We start from the raw sequence: 24,730 nt of genomic DNA on the forward strand, positions 1-24,730 counted from the left end.
GAGTGAGAGAGAGAGAGAGAGAGAGAGAGAGAGAGAGAGAGAGAGAGAGAGAGAGAAAGAAATCCTGACAAGGCGTGCCAAAACACGCATTGTGCTGCGCCGCCGCATTCAATCGCATTTACGATGCCACTTATCGTAAGTGCCGTATAAACGGTCGTAACGTTCCGATCGCACTACGGCTACCAACTAATTTCGTGCCGTTTATGGTTTTTGATAAGCGTCTCATGTCCCTCCGATTACGTGTTTACGGGTGCGACGCGTCCAATTTATTAAATGCACGCACGAAAAACGGTACTCGCTCTTGGGATACGACGATAATATCAGATAATACAGCGATAAATGGGAGGGGGTGATATAAAATTAACAAACAGATATTTCCGATTAAAATACCGATAAATTTTTGTATCCGATTAGAAAACATCCGATGAGAAATATCGGTTCATAATATTTGATTGGTTTATCCGGAGAAATACTATTATGATCGGATGTCCGATAATATTTAATCGGATATCCCGATCGGAAATAAAAATTGATCAGAATTTGATCGAAAATATCCGTTTGTTAATCTTTTAACGGATAATTTCTCTCAGTGTATTATTTTCTATTAAAAAAAAGATTAATCTCCATATGGACCTTGGCGAATGACTGTAATTAAAATTTAAAGTCGCCGTCTTTTTTTCCTTCAAAATCCTATAAGTGTTGTCTGAAACACTTTTGTCTGAGGGGCTTAGTTTTCGAGACATTAGGCTAGTCTATCTAAAATAGGACATTCTATATATATCCCCGAGAGAATTTTATCTCGACAAATCAAGTCATTATTCCGCAATAACGCACAGCAACTCTTAATGAATCTAATGAAAGGATCTCTATAATGGGGGCTAGTTCAATTAAACTTTGTAATATTATTGATAATATCATAACAAGGTTAGAACTAATGAAAAAGCATCTTCTGTGGGATATAATAAGATCTAATTGATCTCTTGCTGTATTTGCCCGACGATTTACAGCGTAAAATATAGACGTTTCAATCGTACGTGGCTGGGAAATATCAAGAGTCGCTTTTCATAAGGTCGTGTCGTAAAAAGTGTCTTTCTAGCGATCTGTTTTATGGCTGGACGTAAATAATGTCTAAACAAATCCGGAGGTGCTTGTACGTGAAGTAAACCGCGAAGGGCTCGATGGAGGAAAACATCATAAAGATATACAGATGTATCGAGAAGCGATCCAAATAAGCCGGAGATACAAAAGTTCAGGAATGACGAATCATAAAACATGCATGAATTTACACGTTGGGAATAAGAATATCACGTCGCGTTACATTAGATTCCAATCGAAGGCGTCGTACTTCCCTAGCTCAATCTTCCGCCGTACGTCTGTCTCTTGAAATGCCTATTAATAACCCTCGTTGGCAAAGCTGTGCATGAAAGATGTCCAATGGGAATTTCAAAGCCTCATGTATTCGCAGTGGCGTCTTTCCATGTTACATTTACAAATCAGAGACGTTTCTTTTTTCGGCAGATTGAACGAGTTTTTCATATTATTAATTACGTAATTGTCATTTCGAGAAATGGCAAATGCACAAAACTGTTATTTATTTTCCTTATTATATCCCACAGAAGATGCTTTTTCATTAGTCTAATCTTGTTATGATATTATCAATAATATTACAAAGTTTAATTGAACTAGCTCCAATTCTAGAGAGAGACTGAGAGAAATAAATATCTAGAATATAAATAACAAAATATCACATTTCTTTTGATTTAGTTAAATTATTTAATTCATAGCAAATGCAAAAATTAAATACATTTTGTATTTAAAATTAAATACATTTTGTATTCTATTTTTATTTATCTATTTCTATTATTATCTTCCAGAAAAAGCAATAAAAAGAAGAAAAATGTAGATACATTTATTTAAAGAGATAACACTAATAAAACCTACCCAAAGGTTACACTCCAATTTCTTTTTAATTTGGTACAAATATAAAAGTACAAAAAATATTTAAGTCATATTTTTTCATTTTGGCTCATTTTAAATTTCGCGGGCAGTTTATTATAGCTTTTTAATATTCTCACTCCTATCATCAAGTACAACAAAAATGCATAAGAAATAAAATTGAATACAAGATATAGGTTTATGGTTTGCTGATTATGAATATGAATATATCAAACGTGTAAAATTATTTGTATAAATAATAAAATGTTAAAACATATAAAAAGTTGAAAAAAAATGATTTATACAAATTAGACAAATAATTTCTCGGTTTGACTGAGATTCGTACCATTTTTAACTAATTTGGCACAGATTTGAAATATTTCGGTTGGAATCTCGGCTAAAGAAATTTAGGATGGTTCGTGTCTCAGCTATACCGATTTTATTAAAATTATTTAACTATATCTTGAATTTACTTTTATTTCTTATGTATTTTTTTTGTACTTGATGATAGGAGTGAGAATATTAAAAAGCTATAAACTGCCCGTGAAACTTAAAATGAGCCAAAATGAAAAAAATATGAACTAAATATTTTTTGTACTTCTGCATTTGTTCCAAATTAGAAAGAAATCTGAGTGTACTTTTTGGGTAGGTTTACTTTTAAGAAGAAGTCATTGAAATTATTCTAAACGGGTTAATTCTTAAATTCTTAAATTAATAACTTCTCTCAATGCGGTTGCAAAGTATGTAAGTCGAGAGTGCAATAGAGAGTGTAATGGAGATGCAGTAATATCACGACTGGCAGTTTCCCTTCTTGAAACCCGAACGTAGTTACTCCACAGTAAAACGTTATTCGGGGTATAACGTTGCACCAGACGGAATATAACAAGTATCTGCCGACGCGTAATGACAACCCCTCGCCGAGCCGAGGCTCGTAAACTTACCGCGAACGTCTTTATAATAATCACTTTGCAGACGGGAGCGCGTCGCGGTTTCACACGCTAATCGTCGTTCAATTTGCGCCGTTTAAATTGCCGGTGCTTTGCCGACGGCGAAATCGCGTGAGGCTCGTCGCGAAAGGTCGCGTCAGAACCGCAAACAGTCGCGTCGCGAACAATCGCGACGTAATGCGCGAGACGCAAACGTGAATTGCGATCAGACGGACACAGCGAGTTTTTACGCGAGTACCGTATTTTGGGTGCGGGATAAAGACTGGGCCGTACGTGGTTGTGCGTAACAGTGAACGGTAATGCAAATCCGGGATGGAAATTGTCGGCGACACGCAGCCGGTTCGCCTCCAACACGGGCGCGCGTTCACCGTAACCGAAGTATGATACTGCAAAAATCCCGTGATAACGACCCTTCTCCGTGCGACCACCGTTATGAATTACAACGAGCGCTGGCGCAATGTTAACCCCACCCCCCCCCTCTCCCCGCCCCTGGTAGTGGTCGTCTGTGCTCATGCATTGTGAACACTGAGACGTGTATGTACGGCTCGGCGCGACTCGTCGCTTCAGTTGTAGAAATGCATAATTCATTTATTCGACGCTGGGATTTAATAACGACGTACTTACGACACTTTACGGGCGCGCAGGTGTCCACTCTGTCTGTTAGACGGCTGGCCCTTCATGGATAACCACGTGACCCATCTTCCGCGTAACGAACGATCGGCAATTACACTTACGCGCTGCGTTTCCGCATAGGACGGATTGAGCATTCAAATTTGTCGTGTTTGTCGATGCTACACGTTCGAGGTGCGTAAACGAGGAAGAGGAAGAAAGAGTACTTATGTAGAAAGAAAATTTTAGCTTGTAACTAAACGGAGACCGAAACTCTTGACGAAAAACCAGTTGTATATTAGCACTTCTTCCTCTTTTCTGATAATATTATTTAATATCTGATTATCTCACAATAGTCTGTCTGCATGTAATCTTTATTTTTAATTTCAACTAGCAATGTACAGCAATTAACTAACTTACATAGCTACAAATTGAATTGTGTGAGATAAACAAATATTAAGTACTTTATATTGGTAAATAATGGGATTAATGGATATGTAGAACGATATCCTTTATTGATAATCTTTTCTTTATTTTTTTTATAATGTTAGGAATTTTGATAAGATTTGATTCTCTTAAAAGAGCTGATAAAGGATGAAGTTGCAAAGATAAAGATAACAGTTATATGTCTAATGACATATAACTATTTACTAATATGTCTAATGACATATAACTATTTACTAATATGTCTAATGACATATAACTATTTACTAATAAATCTTAAATTTATTCCGTACAATAACAAAAAAGGCTAAACAAAAATTAAAAGAAAACACTGTGAGACGTAATTAAGATCAGACGAGCAATCCAAGGAGCATTATTAGATGCAAAAAACACTTACGAAATTAAAAATATCTAACTGTTTAGATCAATATTTCTATTATTCTCATGAATTAATGAAAAGGTAATTCCCTTTATTGTCTATATAAAAAAGCATAGGTATAGATTGATGAATAATCAAATTCACTAAGTTACAACTTGTCAAAGAAAGATACATTATGCATTGAGAGAGTTGCTAATCTAATAAAATATCAATACTCGCAACAAATAGTTTGTTAATATGGGACAGTAAATCATCCCGTACTGGGAACAAGTGATTTATTACTTTCAATTTGCTGCTCTAAATAACACTTCTATAGTATAGACATAACTAATCTAATCTAAAGAGACGTGAACAAACGTAATTTGTATCTTAATATGTTTCTCAAAATAACAGATGATGAGAAATGCTCTGCAACTGTTCGATTTGTTTAATCATTTGTTAAAAAATTATAAGCCGATATTTCTCATCGGATACAAAAATTCATCAGTATTTTGATCGGAAATATCCGTTTATTTCTTATCGGATAATTTCCCCAAATGTAAATATGACAGTTCGAACGAAGAAATTTGTATTAATTAACGCAATATCGATTATAAATATTTCAAGAGCCGATAAAATATAATATTATCACTCAACAAAGTAATTGTGCAAGACACTGATCCGCGTCGTGACACGTATATCGCTTGTCGACTCAAAACACAATGACTCTGTCGCGGAAAAATACATAACACGCCACAATACCAGAACAATAGGCCAAAAGGGCTATGTCACCTCCCGTCGATCGCCAAATGTCACAATTGAACGGACGCGAAACCACAACAATCAATATTCTCAAGACACTCAATAATATCCTCTAGACTTTCAAGGTTAAATTTATCTTTGTGCGACACGAACTTTCCCGACTATTTTTATTGTGCTTCGAGTCGTTAAATGACGGTACGCATACCGCGAAGTGCATGTATCGGTAATTATTATTTCCGTTTGGATAACTAAAATATTTCGCCGACTCTTAGAATCCATCGTCAGACTCTCATTATCATCACGTTAATTAACCATATAAGTGTCAATGTCAAGAGTTACCTCGATGTTTAAATCTTCGAGAAAAGTGATCTGCGTGTAGCTGATCGTTTCCAACGACGCGTCTAAGCCGAGACGCGTTCGCGAGTTTCATGAACGCTCAGAGTTCAGGATTCAACCGAGGGGCGACGAGGCGAGATCATTCAGGGTGAAACGTGCAAATTCGCCGCGTGCCTCGCGGTCGGCCGCACGCTTGTCGGCTTAAAACGTTGGGGCGGATAAGCAGCCGCGACGAAAACGGACAAGATTTCGCGCGAGGCAGGAGAGACGGACAGGTCGGGCTGACTGTCACACGCGGCCCGCGCCGTGACTAATTGATCCCCGAGTGAGCCACGAAGGGCTATTTCGGGCGATCGGCCGGCGATCGACTCAACGACGCCGACAATTATCGCGGCAGGGCACCGACGACGAATCGCCGTCGCGAATTCGCCAGGAAAAGCCGACGTGATCTCCGATCGCGTCTCCGACGCGGCCGGTCCAGCCACCTCGTAGGCAAATTTATCTCGTTAATTACGTCGCGATCGACCAATCGACGGACCCGCGTCGCGCCATTGGTCCGTCCCGCGGTGTGCCGGTAACGGTAAGTGAACGGTACCGTAAGGCCGAATCGATCAGACGTGCAGACAACGTCAACACGTTGGCCTCTTGATGATCGTCAACGGTCTCGCCAAGGACGCCTGTCTGACGTTCAGACACACGCCAGTCCGTCGTCCGCTTTCATCACTTTCTCTCGTCTCGCCGCGAGCGGTGAGGGCAGAGAACTCGTCGCGATTTCCCGTGGTTTCCGCGGCACCTCGCGGTGATCGCTGAATCTTTGGGCATTAGATAATGGGCAATGTTTGGGTAGAGCTTATTTAATCGTTTGCACTGGCACATCCGATGCACAGCTCTTATTAGCTCTTATTGTTTAATTACATTCCTTCGCTTATCCGATATAAACTATTTTCTAAGCTCCCAACGAGTACAGTGGGATTATCTTCACGCCGTGCGAAGATAAAAATACTGATGACAATTAACGTTCGGCGCTTGCGACGACATATTGTCAGCCTCGTTAATGACAAAGATAATGTCTTGTTGAGAATCGCGAGAACCTTGTAGATACCGCCGCGTGAAAAATCGCCAATCCGTATCTCCGGCCGATCGATAGGGGATCACTTCGCGATAACGCGAGGTGCTGCATCGCGCGGGGGATGCAGCGGGGAGAGAATGGACGCATTCTACGACAACGATCTTCGCGACAAAGCCAAGGAATTCCGAGAAGCCCTATCTGCCGGGCCGTTATCGAGCATTCCATAGATAAGAAACGATGGGCCTTCCCCTCTTCTTCCCTCTTGACTTCTTCCTGGCTCTCCTTCTTCGTCCTGGCGAAAGTGACGGCGTGTGTGGGCGTCGCGAGGGAAGAATACAGGTGCGACTGCGAACGTCTCTATTGAAAGCACCGATCGTTACTTACTCGCGGCTCAGTGTAGGATCGGCATTCTCGCGGAGAAACGACGAGGAGGCGCGCGAACACCCGGACGTGGGCTCTTGACGTACGTCTCCATCGACGCGCGGCTGTCATCGCGTTCGCGAGATCGACGTTCCCCGACACTTTCGGTGAGAAAAAATTGCAGATAAATGCGCGAATAATGAGTAACGTGTGCTAACACTAATGAGGGGATCTCCGTTGGCTACCTCAACAGATGGCGCGCCGTCGGGACGCCTAATAAAGCGTCGCACATTCCATGGTGGGATTTCACGCCGGGATATCTTGCGCGGCCGAAGATCGACCTCTCTCGGGAGAGAGCAGTCACTGCAAGCCGGCCGAAAATAGTCGTTATTTGCGCGACGACAGTCAACGGGCAGGGGTCCCTTTCCCGTTTTCCGTCCACACCCCGGTCCTAGCACCCTTAAAATGCCCGCGGATCTGCTACGTTTCAAATGCCCCGGCGGCAGCTCCCCGGCCGCAGCATCCGCGGCCTATAAACACGAACGGAAATACACTCCACTCCGTGGCGGTTGTCCATTCAGACAGCGGCGTGGTGGTTAACTTCATTCACAGCTACCCCCACCCCCGTTTTACGCGCGAGCGCGCGCTCGTGTTTTCGGCCGTGCGGACGGACGTGGCTAAACAAACGATAAAATCAAGCGAGAATGTCGGGAAGATCGCGATGAGAGTAACGATTCTGTCACGCGTCCGCGGTTCGACAGAGTCATCATACGATATCGTACACTCAAAAAAACTCTAGTTGCAAAGTGCTAGTTTCTGTCATTTCATTTTCTAAGCGAGAATTTTTACCGGGATTAGTATTCTTCTTTTAGTGAATTGGACTGTCAAAGAGAGGTTCTGATTTAGATAACCGATAAAAATAGGAGACTTTTACGAATTTCTTTCCAGGATATGAGCAAAGATATCAATATACGGTTTTAACCTTCCTATCACTGTTTTAAATATAAGAAAATTATTTAGAAAGAAAATTAAAATTTCGTCCAGGTTTTAGTGCTGAACGCGGTGTCACCTCTAACTAGTGGACGTTGCAGCTTGTATAATATTCTGAATTAAGTGGGACAAGAAAATTTGAAAATTACTAAATTTTCTGGAAGTTGAATCCCAAAAACCTTTAAAAAGTTAATAGTTTCCTCGCGACACTGAGTAAAAAGGAAAGAGGAGATGAAAAATTACTTGCAACTTCGAAACGCCGTCATTATGTTAAATGTCGACTTTTTGTCAGGTTTTATCTTCCATCAAATTTAGTACAGTTTTAAAATTTTCTTGTCCAATTTGTTTCAAATTATTACACGAGCTATACTTTGAGATTATTAAGCAAATTCTTTACGCGCTACTAACGGATTGCGTAAGATTATTACACGACGACAATAAAAATTCACATCGCGTAAAAAAACATCGGTCGCAGTGCTCGAACGACCGATTATAGCGCGATTGATCGCCGTCGAGTGGAGATTGCGGCGCGGATCGCGCTGATTGCCCGCATGACTTCGTTATCTCCGCACGTGCAATGTTATTTATACACAGTGTTACTCTCGCGCGCTCACCTATCGATGCGTTTCTCTCCCGTAGCATCTTCTAATCGAACTTCAACGCGATCCTGCGCAATCTGGACATAATACTCGGACAATTTATAAAACGATCGTCGCACGATCGTTGGACGATTCTAGACAGAACTGAATACGAAATCGTCAGGATCTGCATTCTCCGTGTATATTTGCCGCTAAATGCGTTCGTCGTCCGATTACGCTTTCGCGTCGTGCATAATCTTTTTAGCGACGAACTGGATCGAACGGGGCTGAATCGTAAATGAAAAATCTCGTTCGTCCATTTGCTTCGTATTATGCATCGTTATGTCAGATTGACACGAAGAGTGTCGCTGCTCATACTAGCGGATAAAAATCCCTCAAAGCCGCTATTGAGAGATGCAGTTACGCGTTGCGTGGAAAATGCGTCGGTCATCGTGATTCTCAGCCGTGGCTCGCAGGAGTCGTTCGCGTGGCGTTCGCAGACGTGCGTATGTCGGATGTGCACTTCATTGCACCTCTGTGAGCTCGCTCGCTTGTCTCTCGCGGGCATTGCGTACCGTACGTAGAAGAGAGGAATCGAAGAAGCTAATCGTGACGAGCGCGGCACGTGTACGCAACGCAGAGAGGCACCACACATTCTTCGCGTCGCGTAAAACCAATAGGAAAATGCGACCTTATAAATGACCGTCATTTGCCTTGCAGACAGACACGATTAAGGCGATTTCTCTCTTAAAGCGCAAATGCAACGTGCGACTAATATTAAGGTGACCAGATTTCCCTGCCCCAAATTCGGTACATTTCATAAATGTTTAAAGAGGGAGTTATGGGAGAAAATTCTGTTATTATTTTTATTTAAAATTAAGAAAAGAAGCAAAGCTATCATATTTATCCGGACCGTGAATTTCCTTGAAAAAATTTTTATCGGAAGCATTTTAAAAATCTTCTGTGAATTGGGATAAATTCGAACAGTTTGGCCAAATCCGGGACAAATTTGCGTCCCAAATAGCATTCGAAAAAAACGCAGGTAAAAAATCGAGACTTCCCCGGGAAAAAAGTGGGATGTCTGCTCACCTTACTAATACGCGCCTTTATTACGGATTAAATAGACTCTTGAATCAGAACCTAGCCATAAGAAAACTAGTTTTTATTGGCTCGTAACATGTTTTCTCAAGTCCCACACAGTATCCAATTACAGTATTCCTATCGCAGTAGGTTAAAGAGAGATACAAAGAGAGAGATTGAAAATATGTCCTCTCTCTCTCTGTCTCTCTCTCTCTCTCTCTCTCTCTCGTAGCATTTTGACGAAACCGCAATTATGGCCTGATTCTAATTCAAGGACAAGAATGAAGCAATTGGACAGTATCTCTGCGCGATTTTTGAGCTTCCTCTCTGATTGCGTCTCGGATTTTCGTTGCTGATGCTTGCGAAATTTTCTTCGATAAATCTCTCGCGCGCTTCTATTCTCGTGCCATTCGTCGGACGTGACGTACATCTAAATCGCGAAATTCATCGTTAAAGATAAGTCGAGAAATGACGTGTATCGCCCACGTATCCATGCCCGATTTAATCCTTCCGCGTAGGAAAATTCGTAATCTTCGAATATACATTTCAAATGAAGTATCTATATTTGATGCAATTTGATCATAATCAGTGAAATATACGATGAAATAATAAAGTAGGAGTGTTTCCACAGAAAATCAGGGAATATTCACTGATTATCGGTGAGATACTTCTTTTACTGGTCAGAAACAGAAACATTGATTCATTTTGAGAAATCAATCAGAAACATTGATATTGGTTCATTTTCAAAGAGTGGCAAGGAATGTAGCGAGCACAACGTTGTCGTGTGAGACGCGGTAGTCCGTTGGCTGTATCTCACGAGGGTGGCCGTAAAAGAATGTTACCTCGAGGTAGACGCCTCGCTTCGCCATGAGGTCGTTGCAGGTGCGAAGAGAGCAAAACGAGCGTTCAGAGGGTTTAATAAATCGGCGGTCGCGCGCCGTGCAATCAAATTCGCCGCGATCGGCCTCTGCAATCTGCGCGTACGCGTACATGAAATCGAGAGGAAGGGTGATGCAAGAAGGAGAGAGGTAGGGCAATCGGGAAGCTGCCAAAATTACAGCCATTATCGCGATAGAGGCGAGAACCGGCCGATGTTTGTTTAACCCGATCGGAAATCGACGAAGGGTCGAGCACGATGTACCGATCGATAGGGGGTGGGAAGGTGAGGAGCAGCGAGGGTACGATGTAAGAGTAAAGAGTAAAAGGAAGAGCGCGATTCACCCCGAAAAATGGGCGTACTGCGCCGTTTAACCTGCGAGTTAACGGGGCGGATCCCGCGAAACGGTGAGACCGCGATTTACGATCTCACGTTTCCCGCTCACGTTGTTTATACAAGGTGACTCTGCTCGGCCGTGCTTTGTCTCAACGTGCCACTGATAACTTTATCATAGGTGATCGCGTTATGGTTTCAGTTTCGTGACATTGCGTATTATCATTGCGTACTATCATTTGTTTCTCTCTGTTAGGCATATGGAATAAGAGAAGACTCGGATATTATTTACAGTTTTTGTCATTAATTTAATAAAGTCATTCGCCGTAGTGAATTTTGAAAATTCTAAGTTGTATTCCAAAACGTCTTTTTGAGCAAAAATTTTACTGAAAATCTGTAGTTTACGATTCTCAGTAAAATTTTCCTCGAAAAGAACGTTTTAGAATCCGATCGTAATTTGTACCATTTTCCTCAAAAACTGTGTGTGAAGCTTATTTACATTATTAAGTAATAGGTCAAATCAAAGATCTCATCGAGTAGATTCACCTCTTCATAGTGCACTCGGGGTATAATGCAGAATAATTTATTAATACATATTTACATATAAATAATTGATTTATGATAAATAATTGATTTATGATAAATCTTTATCTTATAAAAAAAACCACAGATGTATAAAAATATATATATTCTGAATCTACAAGACAAAATCTTTCGTTTAAGCTATTACTCAATATAGGCTATAAGGAAATTTTTTTTCTAACTTTGGCGTCTCCTAAACAAACTAAACAAATTAAGGCCCAGAAAAATTAATATCTCCATGTTTTTTTTTTTTTATAATAAACTAAAAGGAATAGAATAGATGTTAATCAAAATCGCTCTAATCATATGGATAATGTTCATTGTTAGAGATAATGTAAGTAATAAAGAGGAATTACATTTGTGAAAAAAAAAGAAACACGATGAATTTAATAATTAAAATTGCAAATGTAATTATTGTTTATCGTCAAAGTACCCGTTGTATCGTTTATTGTTAAAAGAAAGCACGCTTGCTCGAAGAGACACCGTATATATCGCTCGATGCCCTCCCCCTCTTTTTCTCTCTTGGTTTCTCGTTGCTTTTCATTTCTGTCCGATGCACACAGATTTATTATTTCTCGCGACGGTATATACGATGATCGTGGTCGAAATACGGAGGGAACAGACGATTGCGGCCAATGCGCACGCGTTGAGGTTGAGGTTGAGTGTCTCCCTCAAATCGTTTGCGTTGCACGCGGCCGATGACGTCGAGATAAAGTGTGCGCAAGTCGCACGCATGCACGCACGCACGCGTACGCAAGGATATCGTGTTCGCGTTTCTCGCGTTTTTTTCCCCCCTTTTTTTTATCATCAAGTCTCGACTACTTAAGACTCGTTAGCCGAGAGCCTTATTGCTGGCTTGTATATTTAATTATGTTAATTTCGACGCGCGGCGCGAAAAGTTGACAGTCGCGCTCAGTAGCCGTGCGCCGGTCAATTGGCAAATCATCCTGTCGACGATCCAGAAGATCGATCACCGAGAATAATTTGCCGCGGAATATTCTCACTCGACCGCGAGAATAGATCTAAATCGATCGTTAGAGCGCTGCTAAATTATCCGGCGATTATAGTATCATTATAAGAAATGCATTGCGGTCGCACGCGGTCTCTCTAGTCCATGTATTAAATGTCTGCCGCGATTAAGCGTTTGCAGTCGGAATAAATCGAAAATTTTTAATACTTCACAGCACTGGATACACTTGAGATATTAGATCTGTTTTTTTAAGCTGCACTTTCTGCCGTTACAGAGAAGCAAGTACACTTGCGGAAAAAGATACGATGGTGGCAATTATATAAGTGACAACTACATAAGTTTTATGGGTAGTTGAAATTCTTCCAAAATCCTATTTCATTTTTCCTCTTCATTTTTTCCTAAATCTTTAAATCAATATTAAACCAATAAAATAAAATAAAAATCTAACGTTGAAAGGAAAAGGAACAAAGTTCCAATGTAGCACTAGTTCAATTAAAAAGAAAAATCTTATTATCATAGCGTGCAATTTCTGGAGGATATACTCACCAGGATGAAGCTAATTGCGGACTTGTGTGCGGCATCAATCGTGGCAGTAGATGTTAATCTGTCAGTCGCGTGAATTCTTGACTCAATTGGACTCAACTCGATTGTTCACAGCCGCGAACTTTTAGTTCTTTCAATGTCCAGTGCGAGTCCACGTGTAGCGTCCAAGCATAAGAGTCCGAGAATGTTCCGCGAGCGAGCCGCACGCAGCGGAAATGAACGAGCTGTCGTGCAAATTAGTCAACGAGCACTCCCCGAGAGATTATTGTCGCCGTGTGCGCGCTTTCGCGATCTAAGCAAATGGATTCCCTCGACTATGCACAACCGGTGATAACGGTACGGGACGTTTCATGTCTCCGCCGAGAAATGTCATCGGCTTTTCTTCTTCCTACCACACGCGGCGTCGGAAGAATGGTAATCGAACACAATCCACTCGTCTCGAACACCGCGACACCTTCGCCGAATTCTCGCCGCGGCGAGAAGAATCGCGCGCGAACCTCCGACTCCTAACCGAGCCGACGCGCGCTAAGTCAAGCTCCGCGAAATGCTCGCGCGTCGACGCTCCTCCACGTTGTCCGCGCGCAATTATCGATGGCGTTCCCCTGACTTTCCAAGAAAATTGCAAACTGCCCGCCGTGGAGCAGGAGTCACGAAAGTGCTCGAACGGGCGAATCTCAAAGACGAGGATCTTGCAATGGAGGTCTCCCTCGCTGCACGGCACACTCGCGACACGTGAGAGTGTCGAATGCAACACGTGACTCCTGCGAGGAATCCCAGGTTGACTCCGCTTCTCGAAGTTGACAGGCTGCAGCCCGCGGCTAGAGAACGCGGAGGAGATCCCGCGTTCCAAGTCACGAAGCGCTCGTTTCTCAACCCAGTAACGAGAGGACGGCGCGAGATCGTAGCTGGGTAGGTGGATAGGTGTGCAAAAGAAGCGCAACACGGGCGAATTATCCTCGAGTTGAAACGCGCTTCTTCCCTCTAGTCGCAGCGTCTTCGTGCTGAGAGAAAGGGGCGCGAGACGCGCAATTTGCGCGCATTACCGCCGAGATATACGACGCGGTCCCGGCAGGCCGATCGAGAGTAGAGGAGTATACGTTACTTCCTTCCGATCGCGTGCCCTCCGGCCCTACGCCAAGCGGAGGATGAGGCGACCCGGCCCCGTGTTGCTGTCCTCCCGCAATTTACTCGTCGAGAATGATGACGAATCGTGATGATCACGCCGCTCTCGCGTTATCTCTCGGATGCCTCCGGCGATAATAACAATCGCGCGACGACGCCTGGCGTGTCGCGCTGGCACACGGCGCCCGGAGATGATGGATAACGCGCGTCAAATGTCGCCGTTGTCACCACCAGTATCACGTCAAATCGGCCGTTGACGCTTCGTTGTACGTTCTTCTTTATTTAGTTGTTTTTTCCTGAGTCCAAGGTTGTCGAGAATCTTTCACCCGTGCTCTTTCGCCGAGTCTACGCGGAGTGTCCTCCTGTCGAAATGAGACGGGGAACTCGCCGGAGAAGTGCACCTCGTGAGCACAAGGCGATTTCGTCCAAAGAGACAGTTTGCCGTCCCGAGATAGCAGAATCAGTTCGATCACGCGACACACCCGACGAAATTGCCGATAATAGGTGCGTGTCCAGCGGCGTTCACTCTGTCTATTTTGTTTACTTTTCCGTCCACGGGGGCAGAGTCACGGCTGGCGCCGCGCGACGTTCTGTCCACTTCCTCTCCCGAGAAAGCACACTTCTGGTCGGTCTATCGGCAACGCAACGGCCGATCGGTCCGCGCGTTTACGTAACCATGCCAAAGAGTGGCCGCGCCAGAGGTGTCTCCTCGGTGCGTTGCAGAGCGCGGTAGACCCACTTTGGGGTATCGAGTCCTCCTTGCAATCGGGACGTCGCGCTGATACCGCGTTTCTCAGTGATCGCGGCGTACGGAACACGGCAATCACGATGGATCGCGTATCGCAGACAATCGCCGAGAAACCGCGACGAAGAGTCTTCTCCGCGGATGATCACGAACCCACCGTCGTCAGACTTCATGAAACGAGTACGCCACTGCGGATTCGCGGTCACGAGATCTCTCCACTAGACCCCCGGGATATCATCCCTTCGATTATCCCTGCCACCGGCCACTCTCGGTCGCCGCACTTTCACAAGCTCCGGCACCCGTTGGAAGATCAGTAGCGCGGATTGTCGCGTTCCGTCCGAGTGACAGGTCACCGGCGCAGACTGGGGAACGCAAATTCCACGTGATGCGAATCGAGTGCGGAGCAAGGGGGAGAGAGAAAGAGAGCCGATGCGCGCGTGCAACGTCCCCGTCCGTAGAGCGGTGCTCGCGCGGAAATCGGGAGTAGCACTGACTCGCTTCTGGCTGAGCCGCGCGGCGATAGGCTTGGGTCTTAGCAGGCCACGCGCACCGCCCGGTCCTCCCGCTGCTGCGTGCCCGTGCGCTGCGGCGACTTCTCTCAGGGTGCGGAGTCCCGCGTGGTTGCAGACGCCGGCGAACGTCGGTAGGGTGAAAGTCGCTCCGAGTGGACGACTCGCCGGCACGGCGCAGTTTGGTGACGATACGGCCTCCGCGGCCTATCGCCACGACGCGACAGGTGGAAAAATGAAGCGACGTCGTCGGTCGACGCGTCAGGAGCGACGCGCGGTATCTTTCATCAGCTCCGGCGCGACGACAGTCTCTCCTCGCAGCAACGCGATCGCGAAGCTATCGGCGCGCTCGTTCGACGAACGCCTCCCACCGACCACGACCACCGATGATCGTAGCTCTGATCGTTCCAAGGCGATAATCGTGCGAGCTGGTTGTCGCGTCGACAACCTCCGAGCAACTCGGTCGCGCGTCGCTGCGCTCGGAGTGGTGCTCGCGCGACGGCGACGAGGACGACTCGTTCGACGATGGGTGCTCCTACTGTGACCAGGTCGACCGCAGGTAAACGCATGGCCATACGGGAGACACCGTGCGCCGGACAGCCACCGGACGGACCGTCCCTGTTCTTGACTGCTCTGTTGACTGGCGGCGAACGAGAACCAACGAGGAGTGCGTTGATGGGCTCACCTCTACGTACGAGAAGCCTCCGATCGCCTTGCGCGAGTGCGATGTGCGCTGCTCCCCGTGCGCGCCGCGTCTGTCTGTCTGTCTGTTCATCCGTCCGTCCGTCCGTCCGTCCGTCTCTGCGCTCGTCCTCTTTCTCTCTCTTTCTTTCCCTTGCCGCGCGACACGAGCGCATCGCCGCCGCTTGCCGGCTCCTCACCACCACCACCACCACCACCACCACCACCGCCATCACCATAACCACCACCACCACTACCATTGCCTCCAGACAGAACCCCAAAGAAGCCCAACGCTTCTTCGTCGTGCGCCCCCACTCTCCCCGCGCACGCTGCGCTGCTTCCCCACCATCGCCGGGATGCCAGCATCCCCGAGACCAGATCGCGCTCGGCACGCGAATAACAGGCGAATTTTTCGGTCGGTTCCCGCGCCGCGTGTCTATCCCCTCGATGGAGTTATCAAGAAACAACACGGTGGCGTGAGTTGGCCGTGATGCGTCTTAATTAGTCTTGATAAGGCGGTGTACGAGTGCACTCGCGAAGCCACGACGGTGGTGAGTGGTGAACAGCTCCGGTTGCGCTAAGTTAAGAATTCGGTGCAGTTCTCACCGCGGAGATCCGACGCGCGTTTCCGGACGAGTCGCAACAGCTGGGTTTATCTTGTCATCGAGAGCCAACACTTGTTGAATATTTACGACGCTTGAATATTTATTCGTCGTTTTATCTGCGCTACGCTAGAGAACACTTTGTAATAATCTGTGCAACAATCTGGTTGCTTTATCGCGTCTGCTTCACGCACCCACGTGAAGTGTCACTAACTCGGCGACAGAATTGGAACGATAAATTTGCGTGAAATTATGTTCTCGTTCGTAAGGACAGACATTTATGCAAATAATACACGATTAATGTGAAGTGTAAAACTCGCGGGCGCGCGCAATGTGCCAGCACTTATCAGCGCGGTAACGATTAGTTTTAACGGAGGCGGTCGTTACATTCTACCTAAAATACGTCGAAACCGCCTCGCTTCTATGATCGTAAGCGAAAAATCGTTAGACGAAACGTTACACTACGAAGAGTTCCGAAGTCACTAAACACTCTCTCAAAATGAATCAGTAAAAAGCTTCCTGAGTGAATCAGTAAAAGGATTGTTTTATAGTTCCTGGTTGAATCAACAAAAGGACAATTTCTTAGAGAGAGGGGGAGTAGAATTTATTAATACCATAAATTTCAATAATTTCTTAGAATTTACAGTAAACAAAAATTAAAATAATATCAGATTTAAGACATTCAAGTAGAGATATAAGTAACATTTTACTGTGCTGTGATGATTTTATTATGAATAATTCGTAGCAAAAGTTACCTAAAAACGCAGTAGCTCTAGACCAAAAAGAAAAAAGCTAAAAGACATTCAAATGTTACATATAGAATATAATGGTAAATGAAGCTATAAGTTATCAGATGTCATAAACTGAAATTATGATATGCCTATGATAATACAACTAAAAAAGAAAAATGAACAAAAAGGAAGCAAGCAATTTAGGAACTTGCAAATAATGCAAGTAATTGGGCTATCAATTTATTTTATATCACTCGAATGACTTACCAGTTAACACTAAATCGTATACAGGTATACAGAAGTGCAGAGTAATTTAAAAGAAAGCAGCTAAAAGACTGAAATAGTCTCAGTTGGCAAATTAGAAACAAGAATACAGCCAAGAGCAAGCAAAACTACAAGGACAGAAGTTAGAATACTAAAGCTAAGGCATTATAGTGAATTCGTACTTTATTACTTCATCGTAGATGTCACTAATTATGACTATTGGAAGAGAGATTTCGCTGTATAAAATCTGTAAGATACAAATTCGTTATACGCTGTATCAAATCCAACTTTCTGCGTTTGTGAAATTAACTTCCATATAGAAAAAATAATTCCGTTAGTGTAGCTGAATTTTCTGTTATTTGGGGATCATATGAAAATCTCTATTATGTGAACAGAAAGATCTCTACAAGAGGTGTCTGTTCAGCCAATTACTCTTAAATTATCTCAATCGACTTTCAATGCAAGATGTTCAGGAGAATGTTTTTGGTCATAGTAACAGAGATATTGACCGCGTTCAGCAGAGAAAGTTACTTTGCAACTGTTGTAAAATTCATAAACCTGATTGGTATATACTCTTAAATTCAGCCAAGATTAAGAACATACACCAATCAGATTCACAAAGTTTACAAGTTGCAAAGCAGTTTTCTCTGCTGAATGCAGCCATTATCTCTCATCAGCAATTTTTTCGTCCGATCTCCATTCAGTTATCCGAACTGTAATTGTTTTTTCCGTGTGTGCAATTTACGTGCAATGACACTGTCTGTGTTTGTAAATTGCATTAATAATAGAAACAATAGCTACTATTAACTGATTCTTTCAGCGAGATTTTATCGATTGCAGTGCTATACTCATAACTGAACTATCAGTTATAAGCGTAGCATTTCAGTGAAGAACACACCGATTGTATTCTGTTAGAGAGAAAAGGGATCACATCCGATGCACTCTTTCTTTTTTCGCACATTACGCACATCGATTATCTGCGATAACGTCCACGCGGCTGTCGCACCTTCGGTCGCAACTGAGCGCGCCTGTTATCGCCACCGATAACGTACCGTCACGAAAGCGAGCACGACACACTATCTCTTTCTCTCTATCTGTTTCTCTCGTTCTCACACACAGTTTCGTGTTTTCCCGTCGCGTCCCGAACCACCGGGGTTCGACGCGCTCCGACCGAGTGGCCGGGATGGATGCACCTGCGGATGCACGATGCATAACACCGTGGCTCCGCGCATAAAACACTGCCCCACTCCGCGGTGGTGAAGGACGTCAGACCAATCTCCGGCCACGCGAACCGTCTTAAACTACTTATTTCTCTCGCGAGCCGCTTATCACGATCCCGAGACCGATCGCGAGGTTCGACGTACGCACCACCGTAGCTCGCGCGGCTCTCTCTCTCTCTCTCTCTCTCTCTCTCTCTCTCGTTCTCCCGCCCGCCCGCTCGCTCGCTCACTTACTCTAAAAATACCGTAGAAAGATTGCTGTGTAGAGGCACGCAAATCACCGGCCTGCGCCTTAATTGCGGCGAAATTACGTGGGATTTAATTTTCGTTAAACCCGACCCGCCGTTCAGGCCGCCGCACGAAGGCAGATATTCGCGCGGTGACTGTTGAGAGGTGTAGCTACTTGTGCTACGACTTTAGATGTAGCGTTAAACGATCGGTCGGGGAATGTAGTTAAACTGTTTCGCTAAATGAGAGTAAAGTTTCGTCATGCACTTATCTTTACGACAGCAGTATACCGATATCAGTAACGAAAGACTGATGAAGTCGATGCGCTAGATAGAGCGCACTGGTATCGCAAATTCGGGGATATTAAGGCATACTGTAAAAAAAAGGCTTTGCTAATATATCAAAATATTAGCACAACAAATGGTTTGTTGCTTTGGAATACCAAATAACTCCGTAATGGGAATAAATAATTTGTTATTTGCAATTTGTTATTCTGAGTAATACTTCTGTAATAAAGATATAATTTAATTTAAATATATGAGAATAAATATGGTTTGTATCTCAAATGCCTCAGGCAATACGTACTTGTTAAAGCGACTAATAATAATAATAATAGCTTTATTAGACAGTTTATTTTGCAGTGAAGGAATACGAGTGTAATATGTAAAGTAACTGAGAGATTAAATGGCATGATGACAGTTTTACAACTGATATTAATGTCATACCTTGACGTTGTATTTAAAACATATAAAACATATAAAATAAATCCACGTAATGTCAACCGAATCAAATTTGACAAAATACATAACTAAAATAAATATGAACAGTAACTGTTCGATTTATCTTTCTAACGATCATCAAATAATAGACGTGTTCTTATTTTGATAATCAAGGGACTTTTCTCAGTGCAGTGTTGGACATCAATCGATTAAAAATTTGTTGAACCAAAATGATGGACAAGTCGATATTAATGAATCATTATATCTAAAATCATACCAAAGAATTTAGAGAATATATATATATATATTATATGACGATTGATAAATTTCACTTATTGATTTGCCGATTACATCAGTCAAAGAGCATAAAGATCGATCAATGCCCAACACTGTATTGAGATAATCGACCATTGTTCACTTTCACCTGTTGGCCTTTCCGTTCTGTGGAGCCGCGTTGAGAGATTGGCGTAATCTCGGCCGGTGCGTCTATAAAATTATCGCCGGCGCTCGCGGTGCGTTAAAACCCTCGTTGAAAGCAGAGGTATATTCGCGCGTAATATCTCTCAACGAGCTGACTTACGTTGCGGCGCGGTTTTACTTCTAGAATTACGACGGTCTTTAATGCGGGTAAATGCGGATAAAGGGTAACGCTGGCCGACGTGTTGAGCAATCGCGAGTTCGTCAAAGCGACGCTCGAGTATCCGCTCGGGTTTAACGTCGATGGCGCGAGAGAAGACATAACGAAATGAGTCGTAAAATATGACACAGCCCGAGGGGCTTCCCTGCGCCCTCGGGTGCGTGCTGCGCAATCGATCTTGCCGGGTATTACAGGGTCCTTATCTCATCTTTGGAACTCGTTTAAGACCCGTTTCGCCACCTCAGGTCTCCCGATTGCGTCCGCTTCAATTACCGACGCTCCCGTTCCGAGAATGGACACGTCCACCCTCGAATTTACGGGCCCCCGCCAATTTCTCTCGCTCCTGCGCTTTTGCCCCAAATGGAGCCTCAAAGGCGCTTCGACACAACGTATGACAACGTGAATGTACACCGTGCTTTATATATATAGACGCTTTTTTGTTTAAAAAAATTGATAAATCTTCCCGAAAATGTAAAACACGAAAAAAATGACGTATTTGAGAAATTAGTGTGTATTTCACAAGTTGTACTTCACAAGCTAAATATACCCAAAGACGCATGAGGCTTCGATTTTAGCCGTGAGTTATCTCCGCGCAACACGATCGAAAGATCTATTCCTGTATCGTGCGAAAGAGCCGTTCGTGGATCGAAAGCGAAGCTAGCCGTAATTCGTGACTTTCGCGTGTTAATTTGGCACAGGGGCTTTGCGTGCCGCCTGTATACTTAGCCACGTAGATAGGTATGCACTTAACACCTGTGAGCCCGCGACTCGCGATAAGTATACGCTGCCGACCAGGTTGGCTACTCACGAATAGCGCGATAGACGCACGAGTATCGTGCAAGAGAGAGAAAAAGGGGAGGAGGAGGGGTAACAGTGTGTATTCATTCCGGTGGATTTCAAACGGCGCGGATTTCGAAAAAGTGTTATAAATTCGCGAGGAACGCCGGATGTTGTTTCGTGATGCTCGCAACGGACCAACACCTCGGCCACGGTCAGCCAGCCAGCGAGTGACTGTGCGAACTTCGAAGCTGAGGAGCCAAAGTTCCTTTAATCAGGGCTAGGATAAAGCATGTTGATTGGTTCGCATCCTGTCCGCCATTTTCCAGGAAGACGTGAATGGGAATGAAAGGGAAGTTCCAACACTGAAATGACGAAATACACTGCAGCCTTTCATTCACTCACTCACTCACTCACTTTCTCCCTATAAATGGCGGACAATGTCCTAACTCTAACCTGAGAAATTCTATGAGAAACAAAAGAATCGTGAGTAAACGCGATAATGCGAATGTCGGACGTACTTTACCTGCCAATTATCGATATCGCCGCTGAAACCTACGAATACATTTTTTTAAATATTTTTCCTGAAAATATGATCCTGAAAATTGAAGAAAAAGATTTTTTATTTGTCTCATACATATATACAGTTCAGAAAATCCTAAGATCAATATACGTTATTGGTGCGCGGGATGTTGAAAATTTACAAAAATGACACTTATATACAGCCCTTGGTACATTGACATGCACCGCGCTCGATCGCGTTTCGACTATATGCTTTCGCATTGACGAAAACGTATAGCTGTACGTAGGAATTTTTATTTCTCGGCCTCCGTCGACGTACGCCAAGGTGTCGGATCCATGAATATTCACGAGATGCGCCACGATGACTGCACACATCGCTCGTGCGCCACATACGAAACGTATCGCGATAAATGGCCGATAACGTTCGTGGGCCGTATCGTCTCTAGGACTCGAGATGTTTGTTATTGTTCGATATTAATTTCGTACATGCTTTGCTGAATATTTTTAACACGAATATTAATTCATTAGTTGTAATTATTACAAATAATTTTGTAGTAAAAAGTCAAACGTGCATGAGAGAGAGAGAGAGAGAGAGAGAGAGAGAGAGAGAGAGACATTTTTAAACAATTATACCTGAAATATAAGCCACAACCCGAGACGAGATTTTGGCCTTATGTTAAATTGAATTCTACAACGCAGTAGGAGGTACACTGAGAGGAATCATCCAATAAAAAATTAACAAACGGATATTTCCGATCAAAGTACCGATGAATTTTTGCAGAATATGAGAAGTATCGGTTTATAATTTTTTGATCGGTTTATCTGATGAAATGTCATTATAAAAGTAGTATCCGATTAAATTTAACCGAATGTCCTGATTGAATATAAAAATTAATCGGAATTTGATCGGAAATATCCGTTTGTTAGTTTTTTATCGGATAATTTTTCTCAGTGTAAGTTAATGCAAAATAGGTTTAATTCTAATGTAATATAATTTATTCCTATTTACTCCTAACGATAATATGTGCGTGCGCGTGCGTGTGTGTATATATGTTGCCCGACATTTCTCTTTTTATTTTCTTTAACGTCAAAATAGGTTGTATTACAGGCTTCAGAATATTAAAATAGGTGTTGAATGGAATAGTGAAGCTAAAAGTAAGATCAAAATTTCGACTCGGGTAGGTCAAATAGAATCAAAAGAAGTTGATGTAGGTTTTAGAGTATTCTCTTAAAGTGAATCAGTTATAATTATAGCACTGAATACTTATAGCTGCAAATCAATGTACATGCATTACTTCCAATGATGTTTCACTGACTCACTTTAAGAAAGTAAGAAGTAAGGTAGAATCAAAATTTCGGCTTGGGAGTTTTGTATAGCCCGAGATCACGAAAATATTTTTTGTTGTGATTGTTGCTACAATATCTTCTTCGTGCACTTGATTCGAAGCGCTTGTAGCACTCTTCTGCCTTCCCGGCGAGATAAAATCCGATATCGACGCACGTACGAGAGATCGATAAACTATCTGAGATCGCGCGAGAGCGGTGGGGACGAATAAAAATCCGCGTAAACAAATTTGCTTACACACCGGTGAGATAGTCGCCCGATCGTAGATGCACGGCGCGTGCACGCACGCAAGCAGCGCCATTGTTTACGATAATTATTGAACATTTCTCGCACTTTGTCGCGCATAGCTTGCACGCTCGAGTGCATTCGCGATGTGTGCGCGTGCGAGATTGCGACTCAGCAAAGATGGCGATATCGATGCGTGTTCGGAACGCGAGGAATTTGTCGGTCGATAAGATTCGATCGTCATTTCTTTTTGTTTCTTATTTTTATCGAGTAACATAAACGCGGGGGCGATTGCTTCAGGGTGTGTTTGTTTACTATCGGGCGATCGCCGGGTGAAAAACATCGACAACAAGTATTTTCTTCCGCTCTTATAGGCGGATAGCGATGCGCCCGTGTAATATCTATACGTTGCTACGAGCTGAGAGGCGACTTTATTAATTACCGTCGATATCGAACCGAGAATTAGAAGCGCGCGCGCGGCGTTCGCTGCATGCTAATGCGTGTCGGGAATGCCATACGGCGAATATTGACGATCCCCGTGTAGCTTGAGCTGCTGCTCCTTGCCCACGCAAAGCACAAATTAAAATCCGAGATGGTCGTTTTGATACGCCGATGGAAGGTTGCGCTTACACCGTGAAATCTGATCGCATTCGCGCTGCCGGAGCGAAAACCCGCCGGTTGCATATTTCAGACGTCATAATTAAAGATTTAACTGCACCGTGGCGATTCTTACACGAGGGAAACGCTAAGGATACCACTCGCCTAAATATGGTTTGCTATAATAAAGTATTAATGTTTACTTGTGCATACAAAACGTTGTTCTGTAACGTATATAAGAAACCATAAAAAAATTCGAAAACGCTCGCGATCATTGGTCAATCTTCTTTAATTGATAACTCCAAAACATCTCCGTGATTATTTATAAAATGGTTGGAAGACATTTTGTTCAGTTTAACCTAATCTATAAGTATATGCCAACAGACATCGCTATCACAGCTCGTTTATCGTGTAGCGCGTGATCATTCACTAATCTTCTTTAATTAATAATTCAACATTTTACGTGGTTCTTTGCAAAATAATAATTTTTTGTGCAGTTTGACCTGATCTACACATACATTACATATGTATCATCAGACACTCTATATACGAAGATGTATTAACTGAACACATTGCGTATCATAAAAATTGTGGCTGTGAGAACTGTACAGATTGGGCATATGTAAAAACATTTAACTTTTAATGCTGTATATTTCTCTTATGATTTCATTTTAAAATCATACAAATTTCCTCTCCAATTTATAGAATATATGAATGTAACAACTGTAGCCCACAGTTTTCTCCGTGTAATATCGTTAGCCTTGGGCGCGCTGCACGCTGTAATTCTACGGAAAATACGACGCCATTGGCTTTCTCTACTTTAAATACAGTTAGCGCCGTAACTACTCGTTGACGTCTCACTATAGCCGCTATTGTTTACTTAAATGATTAATAAAAGTCGTGTATTTGCATTTTTATCGCTACGACAGCCGCTTAAACGGACATCTCTATTAACTTCTACATGAATAATAAGTAAACGCGTGAATACAGAGAGAGAGAGAGAGAGAGAGAGAGAGAGAGAGAGAGAGAGAGA

The 24,730-nt window shown here is 43.4% G+C and overlaps 2 protein-coding genes across 3 annotated transcripts in view; one reads left to right on the forward strand and one right to left on the reverse strand.

Annotated features, from left to right (window-relative positions):
- LOC116850792 overlaps positions 1-15,997 on the reverse strand; it is a 112,010-nt gene extending 96,013 nt beyond the window's left edge. Inside the window, exon 1 of the mRNA XM_032829445.1 lies at positions 12,777-15,997. The gene's annotated coding sequence lies outside the window, so the exon portion shown is untranslated. The remainder of the gene's footprint in view (positions 1-12,776) is intronic.
- LOC116850791 (neither inactivation nor afterpotential protein G-like) overlaps positions 1-24,730 on the forward strand; it is a 143,913-nt gene that overhangs the window by 79,175 nt on the left and 40,008 nt on the right. The gene's annotated exons all lie outside the window — the stretch shown is intronic.

Source organism: Odontomachus brunneus, unplaced genomic scaffold (genome assembly GCF_010583005.1).
Source record: "Odontomachus brunneus isolate Ranch 3 - 2012 unplaced genomic scaffold, Obru_v1 Obru_scaffold_156, whole genome shotgun sequence".
In the NCBI taxonomy this organism is placed as follows: Eukaryota; Metazoa; Arthropoda; class Insecta; order Hymenoptera; family Formicidae; genus Odontomachus; species Odontomachus brunneus.